Source organism: Acomys russatus, chromosome 18 (assembly GCF_903995435.1).
Source record: "Acomys russatus chromosome 18, mAcoRus1.1, whole genome shotgun sequence".
NCBI classification, from domain to species: Eukaryota; Metazoa; Chordata; class Mammalia; order Rodentia; family Muridae; genus Acomys; species Acomys russatus.
Window position 1 is genome coordinate 39,643,510 of NC_067154.1, and position 25,021 is coordinate 39,668,530.

At 38.4% G+C, this 25,021-nt stretch overlaps 1 pseudogene; it reads left to right on the forward strand.

Annotated features, from left to right (window-relative positions):
- LOC127202310 (non-histone chromosomal protein HMG-17-like) overlaps positions 1–12,968 on the forward strand; it is a 49,064-nt pseudogene extending 36,096 nt beyond the window's left edge.
- Positions 12,969–25,021: the final 12,053 nt, after the last annotated feature.

Genomic DNA, 25,021 nt, shown 5'->3' on the forward strand with positions numbered 1-25,021 from the left:
ATCTGATACAGTAAAATCACCTTTTTTCCATCCAGACCACTCTACAGAGCCTTCCTGGACCCCACCACATCTTCTCAAGAATCTCAGAAGACCTCCAGGATAAAAGTCATTTCAAGCATCTCCTTTAGCCCAGAGTCTCATACTTTTCCAATGAATTTGTTATATGAAAAAAAAAAAGTTTTCATAAGTGTTAAGTGTTATGGCAAAAGTAGACTTGATTGCTATTTCTAATAAAAATGAAAAAAGAAGAGAGGAGAGGATGAAGGATGAGAAAGAAATCAGAAGCCAAAGGAAGGGGAGATTGATGAGCAAAAATAAAATTAAAGAAGAAATTTCAGGCAGGAGTATTGACGCACACCTGTAATTCCAGCACTCAGGAGACAGGGGCAGGTGGATCTCTGTGAGTTCAAGGCCAACCTTGTCTATAAATGAATCTAGGACAGCCAAGACTACACAAAGAAAACAAATAAGAAAACAAGCATTTTGTGTAATAGGTTGAATAATATTAGTAATAGCTCTTTTTTGAAGGGCTGGTAGAATTCTATGCTGAAACCATCTGAGCCTGGGCTTTGTTTGTTTGTTTGTTTGTTTGTTCACATTACATCCTGGTTGTAGCCCCATACCTCTTCTCTTCCCGGTCCTATCCTCCCTTCCTCTCCATCTTTTCCCCTCCCCTAGTCCTCAGAAAAGAGGAACCTCCCACTTCCTTTCTACCCCAGCTGATCAAATCACATTAGGGCTGAATGTGTCCTCTTCCCCTGTGGCCTGGCAGGGCAGTCTCGTCCACGGGAAGTGATCAAAAACCTGGCAACAGTACCCATGTCAGAGACAGCCCCTGCTTCCACTATTACAGAACACACATGAAGTCTCAGCTGCCCAGTGGCTACACCTGTGTTGGGGCCTAGGTCCAGTCCATCCATGAATCTTGATTAGTGCTTCAGTCTCAACAAGCCCCTCTGGATCCTGCCTAGTTGGCTTTATTGTTGTTTTTGTGGAGCTCCTGTCACCTCCAGGTCCTTTTCTCCTTTTCTGCACTTTTCCACAGGAATCCCTCTGTATTGTCTAGTTTTTGGCTGTGAGTCTCAACATCTGTTTAGAAATATCAGGGAACAACTCTGCTAGGCTCCTGTCTGGAAAAAAGTGTACCCTGCCTACAAGATGTGCAGGGATAGAGATAGAGCAGGGAGAGGAGAGATTGAGAGAATGTCCAACCAATGCTGGACCTAACCCATGGCCCTGCACTTTTTTTGCTTGGAAGACTTTTGATGACTTCTATTTCCCTAGAGGATATAGGACTATTTAATTTGTTTACCTGATCTTGATTCAACTTTGGTAAGTGGAATCTTTCAAGAAAAGTGCCCATTTCATTTAGATTTTCAAGTTTTGTTCCATATAGGCTTTTGAGGTAAGAGCTAATGATTCTTTGGATTTTCTCCATGTCTATTGAGTGAAAGCACATGCTGTCAAGGGTGTGGAGAAAGAGAAACATTCTTCCCGTACTGATCAGAGTGCATACTTAAACAGCCACTTTGGAAAACAATCTGGTGCTTTCTCAGAAAATTAGAAAAACCTCTACCTCAAGATCCAGTTATACCACTCCTGGGCATGTACCCAAAGGTGTTCCACCATACAACAAGAACATTTGCTCAACTATGTTCATAGTGACATTATCCATAATTCCAGAAACTAGAAATAACCCAAATGTCCCTCAAGTGAAGAATGGATAAAGAAACTGTGGTATATCTACACAATGGACTACTATTCAGCTAATAAAAACAAGGAAATCATGAAATTTGTAGGCAAATGGATGGAGCTGGAAAAGATCATCCTGAGTGAGGTAGCACAGTCCCAGAAGGACATGCATGGTATATACTCATGTATAAGCAAATATTAGCTGTATAATACAGGATAACCATACTACAATCCACAGACCTATAGAAGCTAAGTTACAAGGAAGACCCTAGGAAGGATGCTTAATTCTCATTCAGACAGGCAAATAGAATAGACACTGAATGTGGCTGAAGAGAGGGAACAGGAAGGGGATCAAAGCCAGAAGCTGGGCTCAGCCAAGCTTTGGGCAGGGCACAGGGAGTCTTATGGAAGAGTAGAAGAATAGAAATACCCAGAGTGGACAGGAGCTCTACAAGCAGGCCAACCGTGCAACAAACCTGGGCCCAGGGTGCCTATGGAGACTGATGCACCAAACAAGAATCATGCATGGAGAGCACATAGGCCTCTAATCAGATGTAGCTGATAGGCAGCTTAGTCTCCATGTAGGTTCCCTAGTAAGGGGACCAGGGGCTGTCTCTTCCATGTACTCTATTGCCTGCTCCTTGCTCACTTCCCCCTGGTGGGGTGCCTTCCCAGGCCACAGAGGAAGAGGATTCAGACAGTCCTGATGAGTCTTGATAGGCAGTGGTCAGTTGGTAGAGGAGGAGGGCTCCCTCCCTCTGAAGACTAAGGAAGGGGGCATGGAGGGGATGAGGGGAGGAGGGTGGGATCAAGAGGAGATGAGGGAGGGGTCTACAATCAGGATGTAAAGTGAATATTTGTTTTAAGTTTAAGTTTAAAAAACTATAGACCCAAATATTTCTTCAAGGATATTGTCATTTGTAGTCAAATAAGAGGATTTATTTTAAATTTTGTGTACAAATGTGTCTAGTCAGTGCTTTCTCTGGGGGTAGTTTGTAGAGCTTTATCTTGCTTCTCTGGAGCTTGTAGTTCACAGAGGTAAGGCCAAGTTGGAAAGGCTAGCTAGCTAGTCTAGCACCACCCTGCAGGAAGGGAGCCAGTATGCCAAGCAACTACCGAAGTCAGAAGCTCTTGCTTTTTTCATATGAATCCTTAAAGGATTGTTCTGCATCTGTAATCTAGGTCCTCAGCATGTGAAGACAGATTCCCAAGTTCAAGGCCAGCTCAGAATTCATAGTGAGATGCTAAATAAACAACAAAAAAATATATTCAAAAATTGTAGTTTCTGTATTAGATAAATGATACAAAAAGGAGATTGTTCACATGGGAAATAAAATGCCATGCAACTGACCCTTTGATCGCCATTGATTAGTTTATTGACAGATTGAGAGATCACTTCTCTCTCTGTTATGTAATTTGACTTTGCAGTATAATTGTCTTCAGAGGCCATACACTTTCTCCCCAGCTAGTTAGCAACATTACAGACTATTCTTATGTTGGTGTTTAGATTGGCATATCACTGAAGCTGGGGCCCTCTTATTTTCAAATTCTATGGGATTTTCTCAGTGTAAAGATGTTTGGTGGCATCACTAACAAAACAGCAGAACAGCTATGGACCATTATCTGAGCCAGATGCTAGCCTCCCTGACCTGAAGTTCAGACCTAACATCTGCTAAACGATCTCTAAGTTCTAGAGGATTCCTTGGCCTCACAATACTTTGTACTCTGGATCCAGTGTAACTATATCTGCAGTGCCTTCCAGCTGGCTTGGAATGTTAGTGGCTTTATTTACTTTTTTAGATCTCTGGTGCTATCACAGTGCTGTCTGATATCAGCTCTTAGTCTTTTCCAAGCTGGTCTAAAATGAATTTAATTGGATTGTCTTGAGATAGGAATATCCATAAAGGCATGTTAGCATGGCCTTGAATTACCATAGCACAGTAAGAAGCAGGATATATATTGTCTCATCCTTTGTTGCATAATTAGATAATTTATCAATGGATTAATAGTTAGAATTCAATTATTTATACCCAATTTTTGGCTATAAATGGTATTTTGATATTAACCATTCATTTAATGCTTTATGTGGTTTTTGTTTTTGGTTAATCATTTTATGTAAGTTAGTTTTTATATGATTTTGGTAGGATATATGGTCAAGATGAAGCATTATATTGCCAGTGCTGCACATTTCTTCTTCATATGATAAAATAATTTTTATCTAAAGTACATGCATGATTACTTTTAAATGTTTATTTACACAGATATTTAAGAAGTTACAGTGAAGATGACCCCTGGTCACAGTCCTACTCTTCTGTGTGTTTCTGGGTGTCATAGGAGTGGTTTTTTAAGAGAATAAATTAGCCATCTAATGCAAATAATAAAAATGTATTTCTTGAGGGAATTAGATAAATTAGTTTTCTGTTTTTCTGAGGCCTAGGTCTCATTTATTATTTATTGGTTTTGAATGTGATAAGTCTTAGATACCATAGTTAAAGATTTGTGATAAGGAGGCAAATATCACAGCAATGAATAATTAATAAAAATTAATGTCTTAGAGGAAAAGTGGAGGCAGCTCAGTTGAGTTCAATTCGGAATGACATTGTTAAAAAGAAAACATACTGATAAAATTGCACTAAAGTATGATTATACATCATGTAATATTTATTATTTCCAGGGGGTTCTACCCAGTTAGTTTATCAAGATACATCATGGATGCTAAAATCTTCATGATGCACAGAAGGTATTGACCTTGTGGCTCCCTCCCACATGCCCACTAAGAATTGTCTCCCACAGCTGTGGTTTCTCACAGTTGTGAGTTTGGGGATAATTCAGCAGTGAGCCCCAAATGGCTTCTTCTTGATATCTTTCTTTCTGAAGCAACTCACCTCCAAATTCATTTCCCTCACTCAGCTGATGAAGATTCAGACTGGCTGCCAGCGAAGAATGTTTGTGGCTATAAACTTCACAATCGCTCGAGAAAGACAAGTGTAGTCTCCGTATGAAAGCAACAAGCAAAAGGTAGCACAGATTCCCTATTTCTACACTTGATGAGTTTTCCCTGGGCTCCTTAGAGCAAAATATGGACTTCTCTTTCTGTCTTCATTAACACCATAGTTCTAAGCAATTGTTCAATGCTTCTCTTAGGAGAAAGACATGGTAACACTTGCCAGAGTTTTCCCTTCTGTCACTCTCAAAACAAAACGTGTTAACAATTAGGTACTAAATATGACTCAATTGGTAATAACCAGCCCTGTTTGATATTTTTCAACATAAAATTAGTTGTTTTGTGATTGTGCGTGCCATGTAGCCTTTGAAGGCAGCTAAGCCCATTATTTTATGACACAGTAACATAGAGTGCTATTGTCCAACTGAAACATAGCAGGGTGGTTTGTTATGTCCTTATAAACGTCTGCTGCTTTAACATGCTGGAAGTGCATTCTCAAATTTGTGCTGGGCCCTGGTTGTTATGGAGAAGAATTAATGCGTTCTATTAAATTTAACTTTTGCTGAAACATTCTTACCTCAGCTAAAGCTCAACACTGTAATTGGAGATGAGCCTCTAAGCAATTAAGGAATAAAATACTTGGCTTTTATAATCCATCTTTTGTTCTGGGAAATGCCTATACTTAAATCAGTATGGCATTAGACAGGGACTTGTGACCACTAAATATTTAATTTCATCAAAATCCATCCATATTCTGTGCTTTGACAAGCCTCTAACTAGGTAAGGATTATTTAAACAAGAAAGAATGTTTCAATTAAGTTTATACAGCAAGTGATTATGGCCTGTCTGCTCTCAGAGTCTTACTGGGCTTCTGGCAACACACACAGAATAAGATTCGAAGGCCCGAGCCCAGCAAGCTGGTCCCCACCCCCACACTCGCAACCTGTGTTGGGTGTTGAGCCGCCTGTGTCCCTGCCTAAGAGCTGATGCCAGTTTATAGGATGCCACCTCCTCTTACCGACTTACATCCTACTACCTATTCTTTCAGGTAAGTGAAAACACGACACTCTCATCTGGAATTAGCCTTTCCATACAGTCCTTCCAGTCTGTTTGCTTGCTACCACTACGTCTGTACAAGGGCCCATTTAGACCGTTGTCCCTAACATGTGAAGCAATCTATTCCCCAGGACCACGGCTTGGATTATGTTCTTATTAAGCTTTCTCTTAGCTGAGTACCTTGGACAGGGCAGATGTTCAGTAAATATTCGTAGATTTCAGATGGACAAATGGACAATAAAGAGCATCTCCATTAACCAAAGACTCGGAGTGCAGAAAATTCATATTAGTGAATTTGAATTCATCTTTGCTCCAATACTACAGGTAAAAGTCCGTTTGTCTAGCCCAGCCCTTTAGCCATCCTCTTGTCTTTCCTTGTATCAGATCAGTTTAGGAATTCACAAACTAATATTTGAAATAGTAATAACAACCGAAACTAACTTACCATATTAAGAAATCATAAACCATTCATTTAAGTTGCTTATGAGATGATCATTGAATGCTAAGATCTTAACTACTCAACAAAAGAGACTTCAAATTAATATTTAATAGTAAGCTAAAATTACTAGCCTTGTTTAAAGACTTTTGATTTATTAATATCCACTAACAATTTGTATTCTTTTCATTTTGGTCAACCATTTATAAATAACATGTAATAAATTACATTTTAGGTATATTTGGTGTCTTAAATTTCTTATTTATAAGCTTGAGGTAACTATATTTTCTGAGAATATAATCGAGTTTGATATGCAATAGTGGTGATATCAGTGGAAAAAATCAATCTTCTCTTTGTGTTAATTTTTTAATTTTATTTTTTTAAAACTACAAGTAACATGCATACACAGGGAAACTGTTTATAACTCAATCATTTGCATTACTTAAATTTTAAACAAAAACTGATCGTTGTCAACCACTAAAATATCATGAAAGTCATGAAGCCTCTCCAAAATAGTTGTCTACATTTATGTAAACATGTATGGATAGCACCACAGACATGTTTAGAAACAAAACTTGAGCCATAAAACAGTCACCTGCAAATTTTCCAAATTGAAATTAAAATTCATTGATGACCAGCAGCCTCTTCGTTCAGAAACACATACTGCTACTGAAAATTACATTATTATGATGTTATCTTCGGTCTTTTTCTTGCCTTCTGCCATTGGCCACAGCTTATTTTTAATGGGATTGGAATCAGTTACTGATGTGTTCCTAAGCTTATTACTTGGGCCTAGAGAGGTGGCTCAGCCATTGAAGGTCATGCTCACAACCAGAAATATCAGAAACTGGTTATTTCGGATTTACTCAAGTTGTTTCGGTTTCCGCATTTTTTTTTTTTTTTTTTTTTTTTTTTTTTTTTTTTTTTGTTCAGAAAGCAGTGGTTCTTTGAAAATGGACTCACCTTTGAAACAACAGCACATGGAAGAACTAAGATCCTCAGAGGCACAAAAAGGCAATTCGTCAGTGGCCACTCACCACGCCAACCACACCGGTGATGCTCACATTAAAGTATAAATGTGGAAAACACAAAAGGGCATCCCACACATCCAAGTGTCCTAGCCTGAAACTATCTGAAATTCACGCACAGGATAAGCGAAGCCACAAAACACAGTGTGAACAGCTCGCAGGCCTATTGCCCTTGCACAGAGGCATAAGATGACAGGAGGGACCCTTGGACATGGACACCCAAAGGAAGGAGTTCACCCTCCACTCCCATCTCCATTTAGTGACTGCACATATCGTGCAGTGGTCCAGCGTGGCAAAGACTGATTCTTAATTAAAGTGTTTCCTTCTTTGGCTATCATAAATGCCACATCTATTTAAAAGCATGTTTTATTTAGTTAAATTTTGTTTTATCACCCAGAGAAAGGATTATTAAATTGAATGGCGACTATTTCAGCTCAAGTTAAAATCAATAGCATTTATCTGAGCCTTAGGTGCTGAATTCTGAAAGCCCGTGTTTACCACTTTACTGCAGCACTGTATCTCAGCATCGCTGACGGTCCTTCTCCGGAGTTCACCTGTGATTTATGGCTCTTCTAGCAGGTGGGGCGAAAGCTTCAAGGCCTCTCGCAGTGTTTAAGCTTCTAATAATCACTGCATTTTCCTTTCTTACTCTTTAAACCAAGACTGTCATTCTCAGATTGAACCTATAAAAAAAATTTGAAACTTTGTTAAGTACAGAACTTAATCTGTTACAAAATCTGAGAGGTAGAAAGAGCATAATCCTGTGAAACATATGTTCAAATTTCCTCAGAAACAAAAATTCTCTCATGTCCATGCATTGGGATGTTTTAGTTCTTGTTTCTTTTTCTAATCCTGAACAATAATTTAATGGAAATGGAGGCTTCTGATGCCTTAAGGATTTTTGACTAGTAAAGTTTATCCAACAAAACTTCTCATTCAGAAAACTATAACTCACTTTTTCAGGCAGGGTGCTTCCATTTTCCTGCTTAATTTACATAATGAGAATGACTATAAATAACATTATCTGAATGTTTCACATCAAAGCAGAAATGATTATTAATTGTTTAAACACAAAGAAAATTTGTCACTCAATCACCATAAAAATTATTTTTCATTATGTTGGGCATGCTAGGAACTAATTATTTAAATTTGCTTAGTTAAAAACTCAGTATGAGCCGTCCCTCAAATGAGATCTATATTATTCAAGAAAATACATTTCAAAACTAAATTACTCAGGGCCAAACCAAAAAGCATCACCCAAGCCAATTTGATATATTAAAGTACGCACTGCCAGAACTGTGTCTTAAGAAGTAAGGCATGAAGACTCACTTGCTGCTGCTGTTAAGATGTACTTTTCTAGTCTAGTGCTGTTGCCTCCATAAAAAAAGGAGTAAATTTTACTTAAACTATTGTAGGGCTATTTAACTACTACAATGATTGACCTGAAAATTTTGTGAAAGATGCTTATGGTGTCCCCTCTTTAGGGGTCTTTAATTTTCAGGTTGTCTTATCCACTCCAGTTCAATCTGAAAATGAATGAATGAAAACACCTCACATAAAGTGCACAAAACCTAGGAAAGTTATACTGTGAAAAGTGCCTTTAGCTCCATGCTTCTAAATGGATTTTAAGATTTAAAAGTGTTCACTGTTAAGACAATTGTGCACGTAGGTAATAATCTTATTCAAAGTAATAATTTTGTTCTTTTAGTCACTTAAGTTGGCTTCCAGAATATTAACATCCTGGTTCTGTTTATCCAACTACTACTTGACTAATGAAGCTATGCAGGAATCTTTTTAAAATAAATTCAAAAGCATCAACGAAAACACATTTTTCAACAAATACTTTAAATAGCCATAAAATTAAAGTTTGATATAAATAATTGGAAAAAGTATACAAAAATTTTTAATTTCTCCCCCCCCATCCCCCAGAACACAAGAATATAAACCAATTTGCTCAAACATTGACCTCAATACTGAAAAACAGTTCAGTACACCATTTTAATTAACATTCAAATATTTACATCTAAAACATCAGAACTACCTTAGGATATTGACTTATCCCAAGGGCTGTTCAGAAGCTCCTTTCCCTTTATTTTTTTGAACTTGTGTTTGGAGGGAGAGGAAATAACCTTTACTGTATCGCGGGTATAAAAAGGGACCCGATGATTCATCTCTGTGAATCTGCTTGTTGAATTTGATGGATCATTCTTAAAAGCGACGTTGCTAATCTTCAGGTTTTCTTTTTTAGGTTATTCACAGATCAGTGGGTTTTCCAGCTAATACAGGTCTGATGCTCCTCTGTCTTCACACATGGTATTCATCATATCTTGACAAGAAAAGACCTTCAGTCTACAAATAACCTTCACTGAAGTAAGACATGTAAGTGGGTTTCTTTATGAAAGATAGATTTTATGGCTGAATAAAAAACAACTGTAGTTAAAAAGTGTCATCCAGTGGCCTTATTTGAAGATTTTTTTCCTTTGAGGAACTTTAATGTCTGGTGTAGAACCTACTAATAGACCAAAAAAGAGAAAAGTATTAAATTACCTTATCATTTACCACAAACGCAACAGGAAGGGTTGATCAGCTCCGCATTTTATCATTCAGAAGCATTCAGGCTTTAAAATATTTAAGCATTCACATTAGTTCTTGTCAAACTAGCACAAAGCAGTGCATAATATGACCTGTGTGTAAGAGCAGAACAAGATAAAGGGCTGCAGCCAGAGGGAAGTTTCCACAATGGCATTGCCCTGTGCTGTACATAATCCTTTGCCTTCCTGTTCCCAGATAATTGCTAAATGGTGTTGAATGTTTCCTTTTATATTTCCACTTGGTTTTGCTAAAACAAGGGCATCTGGTTCAGTTACTATTGAAGTAGCAAGGGTGAAACAAACAAACAAACAAAAAAAATCAAGGCATCCTCCATGCCCCGTGTTATTTCATATGGCCAATCAGAAAAGAAATAGACATTGGGGCTAGAGAGATGACTCTGGCGTTAAGAGCATATACTGTTCTAGAAAAGGGTCCTGGTTCAGTTCCCCCCCCCCACCGCCCATGTTAGGCAGCTCACAATTCTTGTAACTCCTGCACCAGGGGATTCAACATCTACCACACTCACGTGAATATACCCCACACTGACACATATGCAATAAATAAAAAATCTGTTCTAAATATATCAGACAGCCTGATAGTACAAGATTTCAGATATGACAGTCATATTTAAAGACAATATTAAGAATTTTTAAGGGCTGGCAAGGTAGCTCAGTGTTTAAAAGCACATGCAAGACTGACAACCCGGGTTTGTGGAAAGAAATCAACTCCCGAAAGTTGCCCTCTGACCTGCACATGCCTGCCATTGCATGAGCTCACTCCCCTACCACCCTACCACAAACATACATATTAATAAACAAGATACAAATAACTTTTTTTTTTTTTTTTTTTTTTTTTTCAGGAAACATTGATTTTTATACATCTGTTTGTTCCCATTTTGCGGAATTTGTCAGAGCATAAGACTTTAGTTTCTCTCTGTATGAAATCATTTAATTTGCCAAGATAATTTGACTTTTTTCATATTTTTATGTCCTTTCTTTCTTTCTTTTGATTTTTCTAACTAAAATTTCAAGTGTTATATTGAAGAGTGATGAAAATACACATGCTTGTACAGTTATTGGTTTTAGGGGAAATGCTTTAAGATTTCTCCATTCATTATGATCTTGGCCATGGATTTTTTAAATATAGCATTTAATATGTGGAGGAATGGTCTTTCTAAACCATTTTATTCAGGGCTTTCATCATGAAGGGTTGTCTCACATTTGACCATGTCCCCTGGAGGGGGAGACCTGGTGGCACTCAGAGGAAGGACAGCAAGTAGCCAAGAAGAGACTTGATACCCTATGAGAATATATAGGGGGACGTAATCCCCCTCAGGAACAGTCATAGGGGAGGGGAATAATGGGAAAATGGGGGGGGAGGAATGGGAGGATACAAGGGATGGGATAAACATTGAGATGTAACAAGAATAAATTAATAAAAAAAAAAAAAATCATATGAGCCTCTCAATAGGATCAGAAAAAGCCTTTGATAAAATTCAACAAATAACTTTTAAGATAAGCACTCAACAACACAATCACTCCTACCTAATGAACCCAGAGAGCATACGTGTACTGTTTAGAGACTAGCCAAGATAGACTACCAGTTACAAGCATTTGTTGCTCTTGCAGAAGACCTGGGTTTAGTTTCTAGCATCTATTTAATTGTTCACAACCTTTTGTAACTCCATTTCCAGGAATCCTTATCCACTGAGGCCAGGCAAGGCAGTCCTGTTAAGGGTAAGTGATCAAAAGAAGGCAACAGAGTCCATATCATAGACAGCACCCATTCAACTTACAAAGGACGTACATAAAGATCAAACTGCCCATCGGTTACATATGCATAGGGGACCTATGTCCAGTCCCTGCATGCTCTTTGGTTAGTGCCTCCACCTCTGTAAGCCCCCAGGGCTTGGTCTTCCTATGGCATTCTTGTCCCATCTGGGTCCTTCTAGCCACCCCATGCCCTCAACACACACACTCTCTTCCACATGACTCTGGAGATCTACCTAATGCTAAGGCATCTGATTCGATCCACTGCTCCACGGGGCCTCTCAGAGGATGGTTCTGCTAGGCTCTTGTCTGTAAACATAGCAGAGTATCATGAATGGTGCCAGGGGTTGGCTCTCTCCCATAAGATGGGTCTCAGGTTGGGCCAGGCATTGGTTGGACATTCCTTCAGTCTCTACTTTGTCTATCTCTTTATCACTACACATCTTGTAGACAGGGTAAATTTTGGGTCAAAGGTTTTATAGGTGGATTGGTGTTCCGCTCCCACCACTATAGGTCCTGCCTGGCTAGAAGGCAGCCTCCTCAGTCTCATGTCATCCACTGCTAGGAGGCTCAGATAGAGACATCCTCATCTCCTCCCTGTAGCCTAACCTGTCAAAAGTCTCCAGCTTGTCTCGGTGATGTCCCCACCCTCAGTTTCTTTTTTCTCTTTAAGCCCTCACCCCTTCCCTCCCCATTCTCCCCATGTCTGATCTCCCCAAACACCCTCTCTTTGCAGTTCCCTCTCTACGTCCACTTCTGCTGTCAATTCTGTTTCCTTACTTGAGTGAGATTCAAGGAAGGCCTCTCTTGGACTCTCCTTGTTACTTAGCTTCTTTGGGTAGGTGAATTGTAGTATGGCTATCCTTTATAATATCTACTTATAAGTGAGTACATACCATGTGTGTTTTTCTGGGTATGGGTCACATTAAAGCAATTCTGAGATTCCATCTTACACCTGTCAGAAGGGCTAAGATCAAAAACGCAAGTGACAGCACAGCAACCACCTCGGTTGCTGGTGCGAGTGCAAACTTGTACAACTGCTTTGGAAATCAATCTGGCACTTTCTCAGAAAAAAAAAATGGCAATAGGAGAAGTGTGAGGAAGCAGCGAGAACCTCCCCTCCCCTCCCCCCCATGGACCGGTGTGCCACTGGATCAGCACCTACATCCTCTGCCGCCTGCTGCTGCTACACCGAAAAGAAATGAAAAGCAGAAGGAGATGCTAAAGAAGATAAAGCCAAGGTGAAGGATGAGCCACAGCGAAGATCTGCAAGGTTGTCGGCTAAACCTGCTCCTCCAAAGCCAGCACCCAAGCCTAAGAAGGGAGAGAAGGTACCCAAGGGGAAGAAGAGGAAAGCTGACGTCAGTAAGGATGCAAATAATTCTGCATAAAATGGAGACGCCAAAACAGACCAGGCACAGAAGGCCGAAGGTGCTGGAGATGCCAAGTGACATGTGTGCACTTTTGGTAAGTATGTGCTTTTGGTGACTGTATAGTTTGAAATATTATTTTTTTATCATTTTATCAAAACAGAATCTTGTTCTATTTTGGTTTTTAAGCTGTGATGTTAGCACACAGAACACATCATTAGCTTTCTCTGGTAATTTTGAAAGACTCCTGATGGCTCCCAAGAGACATCTTGGTGTTGACATATGTGGTCACTGTGGCACAAAATGCCTTGTGGTATGGAGAAATTCTAAATTCATTTTTGTATCCTCCTCGCTTGTACCATCAACATCAACTTAACTTCCTTACAACAGAGACCTGTTGGAACCTGATCCCCAAAATTGTTTTTCCAGTCTATTGGGTGATCTGGAGTTTGCAGTGGCATCATTGCCTGTCCTCAGAAGATCAGTGGTTCATTTTATAAAAGACTGTGAATATTCAGATTGATAAATCTGTCATTTTTATTTCATCTCTTGAAAGTCAGGGTGGGCTTGTGAAAAGTTGTTAAACAACATCCATAGTGTGAAATGCCAACCCTCACTCTAAGCCACTTCCCCCTTTTCAAAGCATTGAATGAAGATTTCATCGGGTTTTATATTGACTTTCTGATTTTGGTAGTCTATACAAGAAGGGAGTTTGGAAATTCTAGTATACTGTTAATGATTGTCTGCCCATGTCCTGCCTGAAATACCATGATTGCTTATGAAAAGTATCATTGATAAAGTTGTGTATAGTTAAAAAAAAAAAAAAAAGAAAAGAAAAGAAAAAGAAAGAAAAAAGAAAATTGGTAATAGTACTAACTCAAGACCCAGTTTTACCACTCCTGGGTATATTCCCAAAAGATGCTCCAACATACAACAAGGACATTTGCTCTACTATGTTCATAGCAGCTTTATTCATAATAGCCAAAATCCGGAAACAACCTAGATTTCCCTCAAGCAAGGAATGGATAAAGAAACTGTGGTACATTTATACAACGAAATACTATTCAGCCATTATAAACAAGGAAATCTTGAAATTTTCAGGCAAGTGGATGGAACTAAAAAGGATCATCCTGAGTGAGGTAACCCATACATATGGAATTATTAAAAAATCAGCTAAGAGTCTTTCTAAAAAAAACAACAAACAAACAAAAACTCTGAGGCATTTACCCTAATATAGAGCTTGTCTGTATTAGGAAAACCTTGTGTAAAATCATTTCAAAACATGTCTATCAGTGAAATCACTATAGAACACCCATAAACACAGAATTCCACATTTCTATGTTGAATGAAGAGAAACATAGTATTACACAGTATTAGAAAAACATCTTCCCAAATTGTAAACCCTTATCATCAACATACACTTATTGCAAAGGTATTCCTATCCTTGTCTACCTTCTAATTCTAGGAACATTCAGTGTGTGTGTGTGTGTGTGTGTGTGTGTGTGTGTGTGTGTGTGTGTGTGTGTGTGTGTGTGTGTGTAGGGGGTAAGGGGTTGGGGGTGAGGGTGAGAGTACTGTTAATATGTAACTAGGTTACTACACCAACTTTAACCAAGTTACTTGTTCATTCAACAAGAGTTGAATTTCTGGTACATACAAGTTCCCAAAGAAACAACTAGGAACAAAGTAGATTCAGGTTCTACCTCAAAGAGCTTATTCTATATTGGGAGGGAATAGCAATGAGCAAAAAAAAAAAAAAAAAAAAAAAAAAAAAAAAAAAAAAAAGTAAAATAAACAATTGCATGTTGCAGCATGCAATGCTTGGAGTAAATGAAGTCCTAGGATGACAGTCTAGTGAGGGCACATTTCTCTAGGAAAATAATATTCAAAGTGACCCTTGGATAAAAGGACTGACTATGTGGAAACCAGAACAAAGCTATTTCCTGCTCAGGAAGCAGTGAAGAACAAAAACTTGAGTAAAGTCAGTGTGGCTGGTCTTGGTGAGCAAACCCTAGTCCTACTGATGATTCCATATGTGTGGGTTACCTCATTCAGGATGATCTTTTTTAGTTCCATCCATTTAGAGAATCATTCAGACTACAATGATATTGGAATAGCCTGGATTTGATTCCAACATCATTAAGAATTTTGATCAGTCTGAAAAAGAGATCATTAAAACTGGAGAGTAAAAATATCAAAACTAAAAAGGATTTCAAAATGAGTGTCTGTGTTAAAGTTTCTGTTACTGTGAAGAGATACTGTGACTATGTCAACTATTTCCTTTCTGGGAGAGAAGGGAGTATTTTGTTTTGTTTTGTTTTGTTTTCTTTTCTTTTTGGTGGGTTGGTTCGAAGTTGGGGGGAGGATTTTGGTTTTGGTTTTTTGTTTGGTTGTTTTTGTTTTTTGTCTTGGGGGTTTGGGGTTTTTATTTGGCTTTATTCTTGGTGTTTTGTTTTGTTTTTATTTCCCATACAATGTTTCTCTGTGTAGTCCTAGTTGTCCAGGAACTCACTATGTGGAGCAGGCTGATCAAAATGCAGAACTTGTCAAAATGCAGAGCTGTGGAGCCCAGTTCCAATGGATACATCTACAAGACAACACTTGTATTGTTTTTTTCAAGATTTCCTTGTTTATAATAGCTGAGTAGTATTCCATTGTGTAAATGTACCACAGTTTCTTTTTTTTTTAAATTTTTTATTATTAATTTATTCTTGTTACATCTCAAGGGTTATCCCATCCATTGTGTCCTCCCATTCTTCCCTCCCTCCCCTTTTCCCCTTATTCCCCTCCCCTATGACTGTTCCTGAGGGGGATTACCTCCCCCTGTATATGCTCATAGGGTATCAAGTCTCTTCTCAGTAACCTACTGTCCTTCCTCTGAGTGCCACCAGGTCTCCCCCTCCAGGGGACATGGTCAAATGTGAGGCACCAGAGTATGTGAGAAAGTCATATCCCACTCTCCACTCAAGTGTGGAGACTGTTATGACCATTGGCTAGATCTGGGTAGGGTTTTAAAGTTTACCACCTATATTGTCCTTGGCTGGTGCCTTAGTTTGAGCAGGACGCCTGGGCCAAATCTGCCTATCATAATGTTCTACTTGTAGGTTTCTAGGACCCTCTGGATCCTTCTACTTTGCCATTCTCCCATGCTTCTCTCATCTAGAGTCCCAATAGGATGTCCTCCCCTCTGTCCCAGTTTCCTGGTAAGTGAAGGCTTTGGTGGAACATGCCCCTTGGGCTAGTATGCAGATATAAGTGAGTATGTACCATTTGATTCTTTCTGCTTCTGGGTTAACTCACTCATTATGATAATTTCTAGCTCAATCCATTTATCCACAAATTTCGGTCCTTGTTTTTAATAGCTGAGTAGTGTTCCATAGAGTATATGTACCACAGTTTCTTTATCCATTCTTCTACTGAGGGACACTTAGGCTGTTTCCATGATGTGGCTATTATGAATAAGGCTGCTATGAACAATGCTGAGCAAATTTCCTTGTTGGGTGCTGGAGCATCTTCTGGGTATATTCCAAGGAGTGGAATAGTTGGGTCTTGAGGAAGCCCTATTCCCAGTTTTCTGAGATAGCACCAGATAGATTTCCAAAGTGGCTATACTAGTTTGCATTCCTACCAGCAATGAAGGAGTGTTCCTCTCTCCCCACATCCTCGCCAGCATGTGGTGTCACTTGAGTTTTTGATCTTAGCCATTCTGATGGGTGTAAGATGGAATCTCAGAGTTGTTTTGATTTGCATTTCCCTGATGACTAAGGAGGTTGAGCATTTCTTTAAGTGTTTCTCAGCCATTTGATATTCCTCTGTTGAGAATTCTCTGTTTAGTTCCAAGCCCCATTTCTCAATTGGGTTATTCGGTTTGGTGGTGTTTAGCTTCTTGAGTTCTTTATATATTTTGGATATTAGACCTTTGTCAGATGTAGGGTTGGTGAAGATCTTTTCCCAGTCTGTAGGCTGCCGCTTTGTTCCCTTGACAGTGTCTCCTGCCTTACAGAAGCTTCTCAGCCTCCTGAGGTGCCATTTATTAATTGTTGACATTAAGGCCTGGGCTGTTGGTGTTCTGTTCAGGAAGTTGTCTCCTGTGCCAATATGTTCCAGGCTCTTCCCCACTTTTTCTTCTAAGTGACTTAGTGTCTCTGGTTTTATGTTGAGGTCTTTAATCCACTTGGATTTGAGTTTTGTGCAAGGTGACAAATATGGGTCCAGTTGCATTTTTTTACACATAGACCTCCAGTTAGACCAGCACCATTTGTTGAAGATGCTATCCTTTTTCCATTGAATGGATTTGGCTTCTTTGTCAAAAATCAAGTGACCATATGTGTGTGGATTCATATCTGGGTCTTCGATTCGATTCCACTGATCAAACACTGTGCCAGTACCAAGCTGTTTTAATTACTATTGCTTTATAGTACAGCTTGAGATCAGGTATGGAGATTCCTCTGGAGGATCTTTTATTGTATAGGATTGTTTTTGCTATTCTGGGTTTTTTGTTTTTCTATATGAAGTTCAGAATTGAACTTTCAATGTCTTTAAAAATTTGTGTAGGTATTTTGATAGGGATTGCATTGAATCTGTAGATTGCTTTTGGTAGGATGGCCATTTTTACTATGTTAATTCTCCCGAGTACCACAGTTTCTTTATCCATTCTTTGCTTGAGGGAAATCTAGGTTGTTTCCAGATTTTGGCTATTATGAATAAAGCTGCTATGAACATAGTAGAGCAAATGTCCTTGTTGTATGGTAGAGCATCTTTTGGGTATATGCCCAGGAGTGGTATAGCTGGGTCTTGAGTTAGTACTATTGCCAATTTTCTTTTTTTTTTTTTTTTCTTTTCATTTTTCTTTCTTTTTAACTGTACACAATTTTATCAATGACCCTTTTCATAAACAATAAGTCCTCACACCCTCACACCCCCACATTCCCACCCCAAAGGCTTAGGGCACAGAAACTAGGAAGCCTGTCAGGTCAGGAAGTTTTTGATGAGACTGTGTCTCCTAGTATTGTCAGAAGCTATACCTAAAAAGCCTCACGAACATGACTGCCCAATGTGACCTGAACAAGGATGACACCAATGAACCTGCCAAACTAGACAAGGTTTCAACCCTACAAAAGAATTATAGATAGCTGAGAAGAGGTAGGAATGGGAAAGGTAGCCTTCACCAAGGAAGAGTACAGCAATTGATTGTCTAATGCCAAACAATCAGCCCTGAAACCATACATACAAATAACATTATACAAACTGAACATATTATATTTAAGACTGTATGTGTATATACATATATATATATATACATATGTGTGTGTTTATATACATATGTGCATTGTGGTTTGTGTGCGCACAATTACTGGGGTGGGAAGCGGGGAGGGTGAAGGCCATGGATTTCATAAGGAGCAGGGAATGGTTTGTAGGAGGATTTGAAGGAAGTAAAGGGAAGGGAGAAATGTTAAAATTAAATTGTAATCTCAAAAATACAAACAAGAGAAAAATAATAATTATAAAAATAAAATAACAAACAATAGCACAAGAAGAACTGAATGCAGAGCATGGATACATAAAAATACAACTTCCTGGAATGTTCATACACATGGTAAAATTAAAGCACACAGTCCTAAGCATTTGAAACAGAAGAGTTTTGTTATGATCATAACATTGATAAAACTATTGAAATTTTGCCTATAAAAAAGAAATTGAATGCTAGCTCAATATATTTAATCTTTAATTTGTTTCAAGCTATTAACTTTTAAAACCTTTTCTTTCTGAAATAATTACTTTCTACATTTTATTCACAGGGTAAGAATAGAGTTTTAATCTTTGTTTTTTTAAAAAAAAAGGAATAAAGAAAAAGATATTTTTCCAGACTAGAAGCTTACTAAATATATGGGTGCTATTTTTATAATTCTACATTAACTGCTGAGAAAGTTTAGTTGGTAGAGCGTTTACCTAGCATTTAAAAAGTCCTCAGTTGGGTCCCCAGCACCATATAAAATGGTTTCTTTGACACACACCTGTGATCTTAGTACATGGGAGGGAGAGACAGGAGGACCCAAATTTCAAGGTATTCCTGAGCTACATAGCAAGTTCAAGGCCAGTGTGTGATATGTGAGACCATGTAAAGATCGATAGATAAAAAGATAGATAGATAGATAGATAGATAGATAGATAGATAGATAGATAGATACATAGATAGATAGATACATAGATACATAGATACATATAGATACATAGATATAGATTAGATAGGCAGACCTAAATTGAACAATTAAAACCCAAACATTACTCCATCATAGACTGAAATAAAATCTGCCAAACTTCTGTTTCTGTTTTCCAGAGCACATTGTGTTCTGAGGAAGGAGATGGACTAAGCTTAGTGCTTTTCCACTTTATTATGGCAAATCATGGCAGGAAAAAAGCTCAACCTAGTCTCTTTGAAGTTCTGGTGATCACAAAAAAATGTTCACTGCTCATCTTTTCACTCAAAAGTTATTTACTGAACCATATTGTGATTTGAATAGGAACTGTCTTCATCTGCCCATGTGTTAAACACCTGTTTCTCAGGTAGTGGTACTGTTTAGAGTGGCTCTAGAAACTCTTAGATGTAGGTTTTACCTAGAGTAGTAATGCATAGAGGCATGGCTTTTGAGGTTAAACCTAACCCAGGTCTGTTCTTCCCCTGAATGTTCTCTTCACTGTGAAAACCACCTCTTTGTTGCAGGCTTCCACCACCATGGTTCTCTCCTTCACCACAGGCACACAGTGAAGCCAAGGACTCTGAACTTATATGTCTGAAAACATGAGCTGAAATAAATAATTCCTTCCTTGAAATGGCATTTCTTGGATATCTGTCTGTTGAGAAATTTTAATACAGAACATGGCTGTTCTGGCAAGATATCACATCAAGACCTTCTACATCTGTGTAACCCAGCTGGAACACAGACAAGTCTGCAATCCCAAGAGACAGAGGCAAGCAAATCTCCAAGTTCAAGGCCAGGTATAGTGCAAGTTTCAGGTAAAGAAAAGCTTTAGTTTTGGCGTCATAGGACATATCTTTAATCCCAGCACGCTGGAGATGGGTATGTGGATCTCTGCGTGCTGATCATTTCTGTTCAGTCAGTTTGGTCAAGTCAGTGAGTTGAGAAGCTGGGCAGTGAAGTTGAGTTTGTGGCCATTTAGTTTTTGGAATTTCATGGCAGTTTTACTGGGAGCATTTTACAGAGACAGGTTGAAGAGAGAACGAACTAGACACAGATAAAGACACAACAAGCCAGAGAATGAGGATCCAGAAGATTAGAATGGACTGTTCATTTGAGTTCACTTGAGGCCAGGCAGAGCAATTCTGTCAGAAGCTGAGAGAGAAGCCAGATTGAATCAGTCAGCTTGGAGAGGCATTTGAGCCAGAAAAGCTGAGTTGAACCAGCCAGCCAGTGTTCAGAGAGAGCTGGAAAGGGTGAGTTTATTCAGCAGTAAATCTCAGAGGCTGGAAATATTCTAGGCCTACATTATATTGTATGGAGGCTAGAAGCTTCCGAGACTATGACTAGTGTACCAGAAGAGGCAGTAAGCCTCGGAGACAACAATTAAACAGGCAAATAAAAGGATACTTTTACATCTATCAAGTCAAAATAAATGTAATTATTACAAACACTATGATTCTTCTAGATACTTGAGATTCATTGAAAAAGGGTCTTCGGCTCATTAGTAATCAAAACAATGGAAAGTCCCCTCCTCTCAAATAATGGAATTCTAGCAAATAATAATAATATCAAGTTTAATACATAATTGAATTGTATAGTTTCTTAGATGATGAAAAACAACTTGGAAAAAGACACAGTAGATTAAAAGAGATCCAGAAGTGAAGCGGGGAGTGGGTAACCAGCATGGTCCGCAAGCACTGCCTTGGGAAACTGACATGCAAACAAGGATTTGAAGGTGGAGAAGGGTGTGAGGAAATAGTATTCCAATCATTGTCTTAAATATGATAAAACTGAGATTTTGGAAGAACAAGGGGCCTTAAGTGTCAAGAGCAGGAGAGGGTCATTTGTATCCTCCCCAACCCTTGCCTCAGATTCTAATAAAGGGGTGTCATAGGCTGCAATGTGCAAGGAACACACAGTGTTAGGAACTTGCTTTCAGCTTGCGTTTTGACAAGTATGGTAATTTGCTTTAACTTTTAGTCACAGATCCAAAAGATAACCAAGCATTCTAAAGATCACTATATATCCATTGCAGTGGTGAGGTTTCAAATATGACTTCGCACGTGCTAGGTGAGCACTCTGTCCTTGAGCTCCAAGTTTTATGACATGGATGTCATATGTCCCAACTTCCCATCATCCTATAGCCTTGAAACATGGTTCAGAATCATCTTGAAGACTATAGATATTTATTATGTAGACTATGTATGTACAATCATAATACATAATGATTATAAGGACTAAAAAATATTGTTCATCAAGACATCAGAATGATGTAGAAAACTAAAGAGACACTCAAATGCTGGAGTCAGATATATCATCATACGGGTAAGTGCAGTTAGTAGGGTAAAAAAAAAAAAAATGCAAAGTCGCTAAAAATGTGCATACGAATTCCCTGCACTTAAAAATGGCACAATAACCAAAGAGAAATGACAACAAAATTTTTTGTGAAAGATAATCTGTCTTTTCTAATAATGGGTAGCACTCTGCTTTTTTTTTTTTTTTTTTTTTTTTTTTTAATTAAACTTGCCCATAACAGTCAAATTTAGGGAAAATAATCTTGCCATGTTTTAATATTTTTAGACAAACCAGAAATCCTTTAGTCAACTGTCAGCTTGAAATATTTCAAAAGAAAGCAGATCATTCCACAAAGCAAAGTGCTTTTCTGAACAACCCAACAATATGTGTTTATTGCATTGGAGCCCAGGACCACCACACTCTATGACAGTAAAAGCTCGGCATTTTTTCCATCTGGCAATGAGAACACAAGATGTTGTGTAAACTACCAGAAGAGCTCTATTTCATTGTAATTAAAATTTAGTGTTGCATTTAAGCAATAAGGCAATGCCAGGAGCTGTGATTATCATGAGATAATGACCTTGGGGTGTCAGAAGGCACACGAGGAACCAAATGCCTCCAATTCTCGGAGGGGCGAGATTATTTCTACATAACAACTTCCACCTCTTCTCACAAGTGCACCCCTGCCCCTGAAGCCGTCTGACGGTGGCGAGAGGAAAGTGAGGCATTAAGCATACCAATATGATTTCTGTAAGAAGAGGGCATTGGGGGCCTGGTATATGACAAAATTGGCATTGCGCATGCTGAAGCAGCAGTTTCAAATGAGTTGTGTTGTTTGTGCAATAATTATGCAATGGCTTTAGAATTCTCTGGACACACATAGGCCTGTCAGTGATGTCACAGGCCTGTAAGTAATCTTTAGCAAAGGCACGGATCTAACCTTTTCCCCTTGTTTTGGTTTCATGATTTCCATTCCATAATAGCAATACGATATGACAGGTGGTACATTTCTTGAGGGTTTATTAGTCTTCTTGGGTGGTTGAAGCCATTCAGCCTTTGGCCTGAACCTCTCAAGACATCTAAGATGTATAATAATTTCCCCAAAATGCAAGGCTTGTCATGTCTTATTGCTTAATTACTTTGTACTTGCCGAGTAATTTTTCTCAAAGTGAATGCAGATAACAGTGCTTACTCTATAACTTTACACTAACAGAGACTACTTCTAAAGTGGGACGCGTGACAGTTCTGCTCTGATGAATGAGGGGTGCTCCATTATATTACTGTTATAAACCCTGACATGTGGGTCACTTGCAATTATGTAAAATATTTATATTCTTTAACAACTTGTTACAGGGGGAAGGAATAAAACTAAATATAGACCTAGTATAAAGCAGTGACATTCTCAAGAATGAGTCATGACAAAGAGATGGGAGCCCTAAGTACTAAAATAATTCTTCACCATCAAAGAGGTAAAAGTGATAGCTTAATTGGTAAATAATATTTTGTAAGGGAAATTAAATGAATAAGAGTACTGAAGAAACTTTTCAAATAGACACATAAAAAGGATTTGTATATCTGAATATGGATGTATAATCAATATCACATGGATAAACTAAACAAAAGTATACAATATTAGTTTTTTTCTGGGGTAAGGAAAATCAGTAACCTGAAAAATGGTCTACTTTTGGGGGATTTCTTTCACAATTTTATCCTTGTATGAAACATGATCGCTTTGCTCCTCTTTCTGTTCACCTAGAATTCTTTTCAAAAAGAAATCAAATAGTATCTTCCTTGCAGTGCAGCCTATCGGCACAGTACATAACACTGAAAGTGCTTTACTCTATCAAATAGATACATGCACACATACTTTCATGGGTTCATTGGCAACGTACAAGTTAGGACTCCTTTCTCTCTCTCTCTCTCTCTCTCTCTCTCTCTCTCTCTCTCTCTCTCTCTCTCTCTCTCTTTCTCTGTCTCTCTCTCTCTCTCTCATTCTCTCTTGCTCTTTCACTCTGTCATTCTCTTTCTCTATCTCTACCTTATTTACATATAAATATATATACACATACAAAGAGATATGTATAATATTTATAATATAATGTCCATATATTTATAGATACTATATCAGTAAAGAATTGTACTCTGTATGTGGTCATCTAAACATATATATTTATGTATCAGGTTCTTTCTTATGTAATATGCCAAGAGTAAGTAACATTAGAATCATGTGGTAAATGAAATCATTAGAAATCCAATTAGCTTTGTTTCAACTCCCCAGATGTCCTTCTTCAATGGTATTTCTGTAAGCAAGAGTGAAAAATGTGGGGGCTTTTCTAAATCACATACTTGGGCTATTCACTTACATCTAAAAACAATTTCAACAGTCTTTTCTGACACCTGCCTGGCAAAAAGAAAAACAACACAAACAAACCAAGCAAAAATTTTGAACAAAAAATCTCAGGTGGCAAATTTGCCATTAGACAGCTGGGTAGCCACTATGCATATGCCAGTTATTTCTGCTTATCTACCCACCCACTGACCTACCTACCTGTCTGCCAAATATTCACCTATTTGTTTATATTTCATAGCGCCATATGAACAGAACACTGTTTAGAATAGGATGCTCTATTCAAGAAAGAGGACCACAGTCCCACACTTTTTCCACTTTAGTCGGCAGTGCCCTGTGAACAGTCTCGCACACAGGTTTAGTAACTGATCAAACCCCTGTGAGATTACATTCCTACTTCATAATGATGGCTTATGTTTTGTGGCTGAACATGACTGTCCAGGTTCTGAAATAACTGTTTTCCATAATGTTCACTTCTTTCATGAAACTTTCATTTAATGGACATTTTTTTGTTTCATTTTGAGGTATCTTAAATTTATTTATTATTGCATTCCTGGTTTTCAAGTATTTTGGTTGGTATTTGGGTTCTAATTTTTATAGCAGTGGCTCTTACCTCCCATCTCACATTTCAGATGGTGACTACAGTTGTCATTAGTCATGAGAATAGAAGTTATTCTGGGGAGTTAGTTGTTCAGGCTTCAACTCAATTGCTGGAGCTCTTTCCCATGCACGCACAATTGCCTGGGGTTTCATCCCAAAGTGTATACAGGGAACATCATGGTGTACATCTATAATACCAGCATTCAGAGGCAGCACCCAACATCACCCTTGGCTATATAGACAGTTCAAAGCCAGCATGGGACACGTAAGAACCTGTCTAAAACAAAATAAACAAAAAAAGAAACAAGTCATCCAAAGATGTTTTCCAAGAATCCTTATGCTAGTTTCTTGTACATTCTATTCTTTAGCACCTGTTGGGCCTCTTATAGGACCTTTTTGATTGTTCAAATATACTTCATTTCTTTAATTAAACTACAAAATGTAAGGACTCATACTCCAGGGGGGCGGGTCTTTGTAGTCTACAGTCAGTCATCATTTTGCATTTTTCACAGTCCTGACTCTTGTTGAGTGTAGTAAATTCTAGCAGCCTAAGACTTGGGCATTTACATTTAGGGTATCTGGAAAATTGTCATAAAATTTGCTTTATGAATGCAGGTGCTCTTCCACATTTACCCTTATAACATCATCTAGTTCACGGTCCCTTGCTGATTGTGACATTGTCTTTGTCACAT